We start from the raw sequence: 13,829 nt of genomic DNA, 5'->3' as shown, positions 1-13,829 counted from the left end.
TGCCTTTCAGTGGAATCATGGCTGAGCCACAGAACTGTGGACGGTGGCCATTCGGTCCATCGTGTTTGCTCCGCCTCTCCAAATGAGCATCATGACGTCATGCCATTCCCCTGCCTTTTCCTCGTACCCCGATGCATTGTTTCTATTCGAATAATCCTCAATGCCCTCTTGAAAGCCCCAATTGAACTTGTCGCCACCACAATTCCAGGTAGTGCATTCCAGACCCGAACCACTCGTTGTGTCGCATCACATTTGCTTCTTTTGCAAATCAATTTAAATCTGTGCCCTATCGTTCTTGATCCTTTTATGAGCAGGAACAGTTTCTCCCGACCCATTCTGTCCAGCTTCCTCATGATTCTGGACATCTCTTACAAATCCCCTCTTAGCCTTATCAGCTCCAAGGAGAACAGTCTCAATCTCTCCAATCTATCCTCTTAACTGAAGTTGTCAGTTATGTAACTCTGCATGCCCACCTTTAATTCATATTCCGTAATACCTTTGGCTAACAAAAAGATACTTTGGTCACTTGTTCAAAAAGAATTACATCAGATATTACATACACTGTAATAATAATCTTTATTGTCACAAGTAGGCTTACATTAACACTGCAATGAAGTTACTGTGAAAAGTCCCAAGTCGCCACATTCCTGCGCCTGTTCGTGTACACGGAGGGAGAATTCCAAATTCCACGTCTTTTGGGACTTGTGGGAGGAAACCAGAGCGCCCGGAGGAAACCCACGCAGACACGGGGAGAACGTCCAGACTCCGCACAGACAGTGACCCAGCGGGGAATCGAACCTGAGACCCTGGCGCTGTGAAGCAACAGTGCTAACCACTGTGCTACCATGCAAGCTGGCTCTCTCTGATCAGCTGAAAATTCTCAAGGTGTCCAGTCACTCGATCCTTAATCATGGGTTTTCCTGGCAAATATTAGGAAGTGATCTATATTTCATTGATTTCCCTCTCTCACTTTTCTTAGGCTTCAATCATATGAGCAGATACTGTGTGTCCCTTCTCCAGGGAGCGTGGGCATGAACATAGCCATAGAAAGAGATAGGCAGCCGAGTGAACACCTCACTGGCCTTGTCCACCTGGGAGCTGTGGATGGGAACCTCAGCTGCATTGCAGGAGATCGGTGTCAGAGAGGCTGTTTGGCATGTCAAAAATGATTGACACACGTGGGCAAGGAGTAATTTTTCTGTTGAGTTTAATGGGTATCTGTCAAACAATGTTATGTCCTTCCATGTGTTTGAATGCCGAGTCTTTCAGTGAGTAACACTGGGATGCCATTATTTTTAAAACCACAATATCTGAACCTACTGACCTGCAGAGCATCACAAATGCGGCATTTCATGTCCGAGACTTACAGAGGCCATAAGACCATAAGTCAGAGGAGCAGAATTAGGCCACTTGGTCCAGCGAGTCTGCTCCGCCATTCAATCATGGCTGATATTTTCACATCCCCATCGATGTCTTGATCAACAACGCTGGTGTGGTCTTTAAAGTGGCTGACTGTCCTTCACTCAGGATCCAGAAGTGACTCTGACCACCAAATTCTTCAGCATCATGGATGTGGACACCGCTCCTCTCCATCATGAAGTCCCAAACTGCCTGAAGATAATGCTTATTGGAAATATTTAGTTGGCAACATATTTAGTTCACTTAAAAAAACTCTAATTGCCACTAAAAGGCATTTTATTTAGAGTATATGAATGACTTTCGACCTTTTCAGGGAGGAGCTCAAGGCAGCACAATTGCTGACCTTTCTGTCATTCGGATGTGGAGGACGAAGATCCATGCTGCAACACTTTACAGAGTCTTTTACATCAGGAAAAAACCCATCATTAGCCACTTCACGGGGGTGTAATCAGCTAGAATTCACAAAGCCAACAAAAGAAGGTGTTAGGAGGAGTGACTAAAAGTTTAGTCAGGTGAATTTTAAGTAAGGTCTTAAAAAGGGGATGGAGGGTGACAGAGAGGGCGGAAGAAGTATAAGGAGTGAATTCCAGAGTTGAGTTCAGTTGACGGCACAGGCAGAACAACCTTGGGTGAAGTTTATTTAGGGTGGTGGTTGGGAGGCTGACAAAGACAATGACCTGGGTTTTGTGGCCAGCAGCAACCATAATGTTAGCACATTGTATAAAACCCAGTTACACTGTTATGATCAGCCCCAGGCGACGTTCCCCGAAAGTTATCGATCCAGGCGAGACCCCTCGATCTGTCACTGTCCAGCTGGGATAACCCCAAATTGTCACAAACCCAGGTGAGGAGGGGTGATTGGCTCCCTGTCTTTATTCAGCCCACCTTCTGCTGGTAGCAACTAAGATTTAATCTAACAATGTTCCCTTTCCCTCGGATACCTTTTTCCAAACCCAACAGTTATGTTTAAAAATTAACCAATTTAACCAGACTTTCTTGAGTTAAGATCGAGTAAGTTCATTAACTAAAATGGTATGGAGATATGATAAAACACATCCATACAGATTAGAAGTAAGAATTGAGCCCAATGGTAAGTAAATATGAATACAAAGTTATATGGAATAGTCTTTTGAGTTGCAAGGAGTAGATGATGAAGCGTGCGGCCATTACAATTTGATTCCAGTATAGTTGACTTTTCCAGATGTATATGATTCTTTGATTCAGGTGTCCTGTGCTTTGGTGAAGAGATTTCAGTCCTTTCTTCCAGCTGCGATCCTTTTTGATGACTAGTTGACTTCCAGTCAGAGAAAGAGTTTTATATATTCCTGCAAAAGATGGTTATTGACTTTCTTCCAGTACTGTGTCACGCAGTGTGGAAATGTTCCAGGTGTGTTGTGTTGCTTCACCACACGCACATACACACGCCCTTCTCTCAGCTGGCTTTTAAGCCCCTCTATGTATATCCCAACAGAAAATCCAGAATACACTGGTCTGTCTATGCAGTTACACCCAGGGTCTTAGAAAAGAGATAGTCATTATGTTCCTTTGCCCTTACCGGAGATGGTATTCAGTCTCTGGATGCTTTTAAAAGTACCTTGTCTGGAAACAGGGAGAGGTTCCATTGTCTCTTAGAGAAATAGCCTGCAGCCAATCCTGTCAGTGAATAGTTACATTCTCAGCCATCTTCTGGGGTTTTGTCCATTTAAAAAATATAAAACTCAGGTCTTTTTAAAGTCCAATATTTTTATGTATATATTCCATGTTTTTTTCCCCATCATCATAACAACACCTCACTCAACATGGTAAAATGTCAGGGCCAGCACGGTGGCGCAGTGATTCATGTTGCTGCCTCACGGCGCCGAGGTCCCGGGTTCGATCCCGGCTCTGGGACACTTCTGTGTGGAGTTTGCACATTCTCCCCGTGTTTGCGTGGCTTTCGCCCCCCACAACCCAAAGATGTGCAGGCTAGGTGGATTGGCCACACTAAATTGCCCCTTAATTGGAAAAATGAATTGGATACTCTAAATTTATTTTTTAAAAACATGGTAAAATGTTTCAATGTCTTTAATAGAAAGACTAATAGTGCAGAAGGACAAGTTGTCAACAATTCAGTAATTTCTAATTGATTGTAAACTGGAAGCACTTCTACAGCGTGTAATGAAAAATATCCCTCAAGAGCTACCCAGAGTGGCAGTGTACCTCGAGAATGTATTAATCGCAGGGTCCATCGAAAAAGAACATCTACCCCTGGAGATTTATTAGGCCTAGGAGTAAGGAGTTTTCATTTTTCTCCCATGTTCACAAGGTGTATTCACGGATAGACTTTTTTGTCCTGGGAAGGGCACTGATTCCGAAGGTGACAGGGACGGAGTACATGGCCATAGCCATTTCGGACCACCCACCACATAAACAAAGAACAAAGAACAAAGAAATGTACAGCACAGGAACAGGCCCTTCGGCCCTCCAAGCCCGTGCCGACCATACTGCCCGACTAAACTACAATCTTCTACACTTCCTGGGTCCGTATCCTTCTATTCCCATCCTATTCATATATTTGTCAAGATGCCCCTTAAATGTCCCTATCGTCCCTGCCTCCACTACCTCCTCCGGTAGTGAGTTCCAGGCACCCACTACCCTCTGCGTAAAAAACTTGCCTCGTACATCTACTCTAAACTTTGCCCCTCTCACCTTAAACCTATGCCCCCTAGTAATTGACCCCTCTACCCTGGGGAAAAGCCTCTGACTATCCACTCTGTCTATGCCCCTCATAATTTTGTATACCTCTATCAGGTCGCCCCTCAACCTCCTTCGTTCCAGTGAGAACAAACCGAGTTTATTCAATCGCTCCTCATAGCTTATGCCCTCCATACCAGGCAACATTCTGGTAAATCTCTTCTGCACCCTCTCTAAAGCCTCCACATCCTTCTGGTAGTGTGGCGACCAGAATTGAACACTATACTCCAAGTGTGGCCTAACTAAGGTTCTGTACAGCTGCAACATGACTTGCCAATTCTTATACTCAATGCCCCGGCCAATGAAGGCAAGCATGCCGTATGCCTTCTTGACTACCTTCTCCACCTGTGTAGCCCCTTTCAGTGATCTGTGGACCTGTACTCCTAGATCTCTTTGACTTTCAATACTCTTGAGGGTTCTACCATTCACTGTATATTCCCTACCTGCATTAGCCCTTCCAAAATGCATTACCTCACATTTGTCCAGGTTAAACTCCATCTGCCATCTCTCCGCCCAAGTCTCCAGACAATCTAAATCCTGCTGTATCCTCAGACAGTCCTCATCGCTATCCGCAATTCCACCAACCTTTGTGTCGTCTGCAAACTTACTAATCAGACCAGTTACATTTTCCTCCAAATCATTTATATATACTACAAAGAGCAAAGGTCCCAGCACTGATCCCTGTGGAACACCACTGGTCACAGCCCTCCAATTAGAAAAGCATCCCTCCATTGCTACCCTCTGCCTTCTATGGCCTAGCCAGTTCTGTATCCACCTTGCCAGTTCACCCCTGATCCCGTGTGACTTCACCTTTTGTACTAGTCTACCATGAGGGACCTTGTCAAAGGCCTTACTGAAGTCCATATAGACAACATCTACTGCCCTACCTGCATCAATCATCTTAGTGACCTCCTCGAAAAACTCTATCAAGTTAGTGAGACACGACCTCCCCTTCACAAAACCGTGCTGCCTCTCACTAATACGTCCATTTGCTTCCAAATGGGAGTAGATCCTGTCTCGAAGAATTCTCTCCAGTAATTTCCCTACCACTGAAGTAAGGCTCACCGACCTGTAGTTCCCGGGATTATCCCTGCCACCCTTCTTAAACAGAGGAACAACATTGGCTATTCTCCAGTCCTCCGGGACATCCCCTGAAGACAGCGAGGATCCAAAGATTTCCGTCAAGGCCTCAGCAATTTCCTCTCCAGCCTCCTTCAGTATTCTGGGGTAGATCCCATCAGGCCCTGGGGACTTATCTACCTTAATATTTTTTAAGACACCCAACACCTCGTCTTTTTGGATCACAATGTGACCCAGGCTATCTACACCCCCTTCTCCAGACTCAACATCTACCAATTCCTTCTCTTTGGTGAATACTGATGCAAAGTATTCATTTAGTACCTCGCCCATTTCCTCTGGCTCCACACATAGATTCCCTTGCCTATCCTTCAGTGGGCCAACCCTTTCCCTGGCTACCCTCTTGCTTTTTATGTAAGTGTAAAAAGCCTTGGGATTTTCCTTAACCCTATTTGCCAATGACTTTTCATGACCCCTTCTAGCCCTCCTGACTCCCTGCTTAAGTTCCTTCCTACTTTCCTTATATGCCACACAGGCTTCGTCTGTTCCCAGCCTTTTAGCCCTGACAAATGCCTCCTTTTTCTTTTTGACGAGGCCTACAATATCATTCGTCATCCAAGGTTCCCGAAAATTGCCGTATTTATCTTTCTTCCTCACAGGAACATGCCTGTCCTGTATTCCTATCAACTGACACTTGAAAGCCTCCCACATGTCAGATGTTGATTTGCCCTCAAACATCCGCCCCCAATCTATGTTCTTCAGTTCCCGCCTAATATTGTTATAATTAGCCTTCCCCCAATTTAGCACATTCATCCTCGGACCACTCTTATCCTTGTCCACCAGTACTTTAAAACTTACTGAATTGTGGTCACTGTTACCGAAATGCTCCCCTACTGAAACATCTACCACCTGGCCGGGCTCATTCCCCAATACCAGGTCCAGTACCGCCTCTTCCCTAGTTGGACTGTTTACATATTGTTTTAAGAAGCCCTCCTGGATGCTCCTTACAAACTCTGCCCCGTCTAAGCCCCTGGCACTAAGTGAGTCCCAGTCAATATTGGGGAAGTTGAAGTCTCCCATCACCACAACCCTGTTGTTTTTACTCTTTTCCAAAATCTGTCTACCTATCTGCTCCTCTATCTCCCGCTGGCTGTTGGGAGGCCTGTAGTATACCCCCAACATTGTGACTGCACCCTTCTTATTCCTGATCTCTACCCATATAGCCTCACTGCCCTCTGAGGTGTCCTCCCGCAGTACAGCTGTGATGTTCTCCCGAACCAGTAGCGCAACTCCGCCTCCCCTTTTACATCCCCCTCTATCCCGCCTGAAACATCTAAATCCTGGAACGTTTAGCTGCCAATCCTGCCCTTCCCTCAACCAGGTCTCTGTAATGGCAACAACATCATAGTTCCAAGTAGTAATCCAAGCTCTAAGTTCATCTGCCTTACCCGTAATGCTCCTTGCATTAAAACATATGCACTTCAGGCCACCAGACCCGCTGTGTTCAGCAACTTCTCCCCGTCTGCTCTGCCTCAGAGCCACACTGTCCCTATTCCCTAGTTCTCCCTCAACGCTCTCACCTTCTGACCTATTGCTCCCGTGCCCACCCCCCTGCCATACTAGTTTAAACCCTCCCGTGTGACACTAGCAAATCTCGCGGCCAGGATATTTATGCCTCTCCGGTTTAGATGCAACCCGTCCATCTTATACAGGTCACACCTGCCCCGGAAGAGCTCCCAGTGGTCCAGATAACAGAAACCCTCCCTCCTACACCAGCTGTTTAGCCACGTGTTTGTCTGCTCTATCTTCCTATTTCTGGCCTCACTGGCACGTGGCACAGGGAGTAATCCCGAGATTACAACCCTCGAGGTCCTGTCTTTTAACTTTCTGCCTAGCTCCCTGAACTCCTGCTGCAGGACCTCATGCCCCTTCCTGCCTATGTCGTTAGTACCAATATGTACAACGACCTCTACCTGTTTGCCCTCCCCCTTCAGGATTCCCTCTACCCGTTCGGAGACATCCTGGACCCTGGCACCAGGGAGGCAACATACCATCCTGGAGTCTCTTTCACGTCCACAGAAGCGCCTATCTGTTCCCCTGACTATAGAGTCCCCTATAACTATTACTCTTCTGCGCTTTGACCCTCCCTTCTGAACATCAGAGCCAGCCGTGGTGCCACTGCTCTGGCTGCTGCTGTTTTCCCCTGATAGGCTATCCCCCCCGACAGTATCCAAAGGGGTATATCTGTTCGAGAGGGGGACAACCACAGGGGATTCCTGCACTGACTGCCTGCCCTTTCTGGTGGTCACCCATTTCTCTGCCTGCACCTTGGGTGTGACCACACTTACATAACTGCGATCTATGACGCTTTCCGCCACCTGCATGCTCCTAAGTGCATCCAATTGCTGCTCCAACCGAACCATGCGGTCTGTGAGGAGCTGCAGTTGGGTGCACTTTCTGCAGATGAAGCCATCCGGGACGCTGGAAGCCTCCCGGACCTGCCACATCTCACAGTCAGAGCACAGCACCCTTCTAACTGACATTGCGTCAATTAATTAAAATTAAAATTTGTCTTTTTTTTTTATAAATACTTTTTTTTAAATTACAAAGTTACTGTCAACTATCTGTTTCCTAGCACTAGATTTCTAATAGAAATGCGATAGCTAACTATAATATCCTCCGATCTCTGGCTTAGATATCCTCTAAATTATAATTAAGTTATTATGTTTAATTAGTTCCCAAATACTCAAAAAAATTTAGGTTAGAATCCCAACCAGCCACTCAGGTCACAGCTTTTCTGTGATGTCACTTCAGTTTCCCCCCGACACACACAATTTGAAAAAAAAAAAGGTATAAAAGTAAAAATCACTTGCTTACCTTCTGAGATGTTCTCAGGTTCTCTCGCTGACAGAGACTGCTCCTCCACCTCCAATCCTTGGCCTGCACAATGCTAATAATATAATAATATAATATGGCACTTACCTTACACCAATGGGTCTTATTATTAGGTTAGAGGAGGAGGGTGGGTGGGAGACACTACACGTGTAGTGTCTCGGGTTTCCTCTCCACCAGAATTTATTGGGGGGGGGGGGGGGGGGGGGGACTTGCCAGAGGTCGAACTTCCGGTTCCCGCCGAAATCCAAAGGGCTGCTCCTGTAAAGGTAAGGTTTTTAAACTCACTACTCACCTCCAAGAAGGCCCCTGCGCACCGCTGCCGCCGAAATCCAAAGGGCTGCTCCTGTAAAGGTAAGAGCTTTTAAACTAACTACTCACCTCCCAGAAGGCCCCTGCGCACCGCTGCCGCCGAAATCCAAAGGGCTGCTCCTGTAAAGATAAGGTTTTTAAACTCACTACTCACCTCCAAGAAGGCCCCTGCGCACCGCTGCCGCCGAAATCCAAAGGGCTGCTCCTGTAAAGGTAAGAGCTTTTAAACTAACTACTCACCTCCCAGAAGGCCCCTGCGCACCGCTGCCGCCGAAATCCAAAGGGCTGCTCCTGTAAAGGTAAGAGCTTTTAAACTAACTACTCACCTCCCAGAAGGCCCCTGCGCACCGCTGCCGCCGAAATCCAAAGGGCTGCTCCTGTAAAGGTAAGGTTTTTAAACTCACTACTCACCTCCAAGAAGGCCCCTGCGCACCGCTGCCGCCGAAATCCAAAGGGCTGCTCCTGCAAAGGTAAGAGCTTTTAAACTAACTACTCACCTCCCAGATCATTGGGTAGATCTGGAGGTAGGAGAGGAAAAGGAGCAGCACCCACTCTGGAGATTGGATATGGGGTTGTTGGCGGATGAGGGGGTATGTCTAAGGGTGAGGGGGTGTATCAAAAGGTACCTGGAGCTTAATGATAACGGAGAGGTCCAGGTGGGAGTGGTCTGGGAGGCGCTGAAGGCGGTGGTCAGAGGGGAACTGATATCCATAAGGGCCCATAAAGGGAAGCAAGAGAGTAAAGAAAGGGAGCGACTGTTGAGAGAACTTCTGAGGGTAGACAGGCAATATGCAGAGGCTCCGGAGGAGGGACTGTACAGGGAAAGACAAAGGCTACATATTGGAATTTGACCTGCTGACCACGGGCAAGGCAGAAGCACAGTGGAGGAGGGCACAGGGAGTACAGTATGAGTATGGAGAGAAGGCGAGCCAGTTACTGGCCCAACAACTGAGGAAGAGGGGAGCGGCGAGGGAGATAGGTGGGGTGAGGGATGAAGAAGGTGAGATGGAACGGGGAGCGGAGAGGGTGAACGGGGTGTTTAAGGCATTCTACGAGAGGCTGTATAAGGCTCAGCCCCCAGAAGGGAAGGAGGGAATGATGCATTTCCTAGATCGGCTTGAATTCCCGATGGTGGAGGAGCAGGAGGGGGCGGGACTGGGAGCACGGATTGAGGTGGAGGAGGTGGTAAAGGGGATTGGGAGCATGCAGGCGGGGAAGGCCCCGGGACCGGATGGGTTCCGGGTGGAATTTTATAGGAAATACATGGGCCTACTGGCCCCGCTTTTGACGAGAACCTTTAATGAGGCCAGGGAAAGGGGGAAGTTGCCCCCGACTATGTCGGAGGCGACGATATAGTTACTCTTAAAGAAGGAAAAATACCCGCTGCAGTGCGGGTCTTACAGGCCTATTTCCCTCCTGAACGTGGATGCTAAGCTCCTGGCCAAGGTGATGGCGACAAGGATAGAGGATTGTGTCCCGGGGGTGGTCCACGAGGATCAAACTGGGTTCGTTAAGGGGGAGACAGCTGAACACGAATATACGGAGGCTGCTAGGGGTGATGATGATGCCCCGCCGGAGGGGGAGGCGGAGATAGTGGTGGCGATGGACGCTGAGAAAGCATTTGACAGAGTGGAGTGGGACTACCTATGGGAAGTGTTGAAGAGATTTGGTTTTGGAGAGGGGTTTATTGGATGGGTACAGCTGCTATATAGGGCCCCGGTGGCAAGTGTGATCACGAACAGGCAGAGGTCCGACTACTTCCGTCTTTATAGAGGGACAAGACAGGGGTGTCCCCTGTCTCCGTTACTGTTTGCATTGGCAATTGAGCCGCTGGCCATAGCACTGAGGGGCTCTAGGAAGTGGAGGGGGGTACTCAGGGGAGAAGAACACCGGGTATCATTGTATGCAGATGATCTATTGCTGTATGTTGCGGACCCAGTGGAGGGGATGCCTGAGATAATGTGGACACTCAGGGACTTTGGGGAATTTTCGGGGTACAAATTGAATATGGGGAAGAGTGAGTTGTTTGTGGTGCATCCGGGGGAGCAGAGCAGGGGAATAGATGATTTACCGCTGAGGAGGGTAACAAGAGATTTCCGGTACTTAGGGATCCAGATAGCCAGGAACTGGGGAACCCTACATAGACTTAATTTAACACGATTGGTGGAACAGATGGAGAAGGATTTTAAGAGATGGGACATGGTGTCCCTGTCACTGGTGGGCAGGGTGCAGGCGGTCAAAATGGTAGTCCTCCCGAGATTTCTTTTTGTGTTCCAGTGCCTCCCGGTGATGGTTACGAGGGCTTTTTTCAAAAAAATTGAGAAGAGTGTTATGAGCTTTGTGTGGGCTGGGAAGACCCCGAGAGTGAGGAGGGGGTTTTTGCAGCGTAGCAGGGATACGGGGGGACTGGCACTGCCGAGCTTAAGTGATTATTATTGGGCCGCCAATATCTCAATGGCGTGTAAGTGGATGGGAGAAGGGGAGGGAGCGGCGTGGAAGAGACTGGAAATGGCGTCCTGTAAAGGAACCAGCCTACAAGCATTGGCGACGGCGCCGTTGCCGTTCTCCCCGAAGAAATACACCACAAGTCCTGTGGTGGTGGCAACGCTGAAAATTTGAGGGCAGTGGAGACGGCATAAGGGAATGACGGGTGCCTCGGTGCGGTCCCCGATAAGGAATAATCATAGGTTTGTCCCGGGGAGAATAGATGGGGGATTTAGAACATGGCAGAGAGCAGGGATTGTGCAACTGAGGGCTCTGTTCCTAGATGGGACGTTTGCGAGTCTGGGAGCGCTGACGGAAAAATACGGGTTGCCCCAGGGGAATGCATTTCGGTATATGCAATTGAGGGCTTTTGTGAGGCAACAGGTGAGGGAATTTCCGCAGCTCCCGACGCAGGAGATTCGGGATAGAGTGATTTCGGGGACATGGGTGGGGGATGGTAGGGTGTCAGATATATACAGGGAAATGAGAGACGAGGGGGAGATCATGGTGGATGAGCTGAAGGGAAAATGGGAAGAAGAGCTGGGGGAAGAGATCGAAGAGGGGCTGTGGGAAGATGCCCTACGTAGGGTAAACTCTTCGTCCTCGTGTGCCAGGCTTAGCCTGATACAATTCAAGGTCTTGCACAGGGCGCACATGACCGGAGCAAGGCTCAGTAAATTTTTCGGGGTAGAGGATAGGTGCGGGAGATGCGCGAGAAGCCCAACGAACCACACCCACATGTTTTGGTCATGCTCGGCACTGCATGGGTTCTGGGTGGGGGTGGCAAATGTGCTTTCGAAGGTGGTGGGGGTCCGGGTCGAGCCAAGCTGGGGGTTGGCGAAATTCGGGGTTGCAGAAGAGCCGGGAGTGCAGGAGGCGAGAGAGGCTGATGTTTTGGCCTTTGCGTCCCTAGTAGCCCGGCGAAGGATATTGGTAATGTGGAAGGAAGCTAAACCCCCGGGCGTGGAGGCCTGGATAAACGACATGGCAGGGTTTATAAAACTGGAACGGATAAAGTTCGCACTAAGAGGTTCGGCTCAAGGGTTCACCAGGCGGTGGCAACCGTTCATTGACTATCTCGCAGAACGATAAAGGAACTGGGAAAGTAGCAGCAGCAACCCAGGGGGGGAGGGGGGGGGTCCTCAGGGGTGTTTTTGTATGGATATTTTTACTTGGATATGTATATTGGCTTGTTTGACTTTATTATTTGGGAGAGTTAATATTTTGTTATGGCAGTTGCCATTTAGTTTATATATTATTTATTTATTTGTTAAAAACGGTCACTATTATTTATATTGTTTTATTGTTGTAAAAGGGAAACATTTTTGTACTGTTTTGTTTGGCCGAAAAAAAAATTTGAATAAAGTATATTTAAAAAAAAAAGAAAAAGAACATCTAGCAAAACTTGGAGGAAGTCCTTCGGGGATTCTCAGACGCATGCGTCTGCCTCAAGCGGGAAAGGTGCATGTTCAGGCGGGCGATTTAACATACCTCAGATTCCGCATCAATAAAGATGGCCTGCAGCCTATAGAGGACAAAGTTATGCCATAAAAAGGGCACTGATCCTGTGAAACACAACTGAATAGAAGTAATTCCTAGGCTAATTATTATGGGAAATCTACCCCCAAGCTAGCCGCCTTACTGACCACCCCTGTACGCATTGTTGAAGAAGAACCAGAAGTGGTTGTGCAGGCGCCACGGGATGGAGCATTCACAAAACTGAAGCAACAGCTGCCGTTGTCCAACATCTTGGCACACTGCGATCTGTTATGATAGGGAGATGTTATGAAATTGAATCTGGAAATGGGATTGAAGATATAGTGGGCAATTTAAGGGTTAACAGACTGAGGGTAAAATGACTGCATCAGAGGCATCCACCCAAATCTGGCCTGAGTTACATTGTCCCATTCAGACTTAAACTCGTTAATGGGAATAAAGAAAATACCCCTGTTCAGCCGGGGTGATTGACTCAATATGCATTGTCCTCCGGGACACTATGATCTGCCAGCCATTAGCCCATTACAGAGTCTGATGGCCTCTTTTGATTATAATTGTTAATTGCATATTCATAGCATGGCTCTGTTCTTTTGTGTAAATGGGAGTGGGTAATAAAAAGTCCAGATAGCAGGATGAGTTCAAGTCTGGACACCCCAGGGTAGAACCAATGTTTGAGGGTGTGGGTGGAGCTCAGAGAGAGAAAAGAATCATGTTCAAACAGGTGGTGGTGGTGGGGGGGGGGGGCGGGGGGGGGCACGTGGGCAGCTTTGGAAAGTGACTAAGAGAGATCAGGAAAAGTTGCCACCATGAGAGGTTTCAGAAAGGGATCTAAAAGAGCTTCACTACCAGCAGGATTATGTTCTGTGAATGCAAGTATCAAGTTTGTCTACCTGTGTAAGTGTCGAGCTGTTTGTTAAGTTACCTGCTGTTCAATGGGAAATTGTGTTAGGTTAAAAGATACATGTAAGCTGTTCTTGTTTGGTTTGAAGTTTAAAAGTAAAGATTGCTTTATTTGATAAAAGTTTTGTTTCTAAAAATAACCAAGCCCTATTTCTAACTCCAACTCAATCTATAAGTTTGAGGATGATATGACTGTGGTGGGCCGTATCGCAAACAAAACGAATCAGACTACAGAAGGGAGATAAATCACTTGGTTGCGTGGAGTACCAAAAACAACTTCTCTCTAAATGTCGGAAACACCAAGGAACTGATCATCGACTTCAGGAAGCATAGCATGACACACGACACATGTAGTCTGCATCAATGGCTCCGATGTGGAGATGGTCGATAGCTTTAAGTTCCTGGGGATCACCATCACCAACAGTCTGTCCTGGTCCACTGACGTTGATGCAACAGTCAAGAAAGCCCAACAAATTCTCTACTTCCTGCAGAAGCTAAGGAAATTTGGCACATCT

At 47.7% G+C, this 13,829-nt stretch overlaps 1 long non-coding RNA gene across 1 annotated transcript; it reads right to left on the bottom strand.

Annotated features, from left to right (window-relative positions):
• Positions 1-557: 557 nt before the first annotated feature.
• On the bottom strand, positions 558-3,893 carry LOC140427740 (uncharacterized). The gene is made up of 2 exons (XR_011948597.1): positions 1,725-3,893; positions 558-1,611 (listed from the first exon to the last, which is right to left on the bottom strand). It is a non-coding gene; the product is annotated as an uncharacterized lncRNA (long non-coding RNA).
• Positions 3,894-13,829: the final 9,936 nt, after the last annotated feature.

The sequence above is a fragment of the Scyliorhinus torazame genome, chromosome 8, assembly GCF_047496885.1.
Source record: "Scyliorhinus torazame isolate Kashiwa2021f chromosome 8, sScyTor2.1, whole genome shotgun sequence".
In the NCBI taxonomy this organism is placed as follows: domain Eukaryota; kingdom Metazoa; phylum Chordata; class Chondrichthyes; order Carcharhiniformes; family Scyliorhinidae; genus Scyliorhinus; species Scyliorhinus torazame.
The sequence above is the reverse complement of the archived record's forward strand: the minus strand, read 5'-3'. Positions and strand labels throughout refer to the sequence as shown.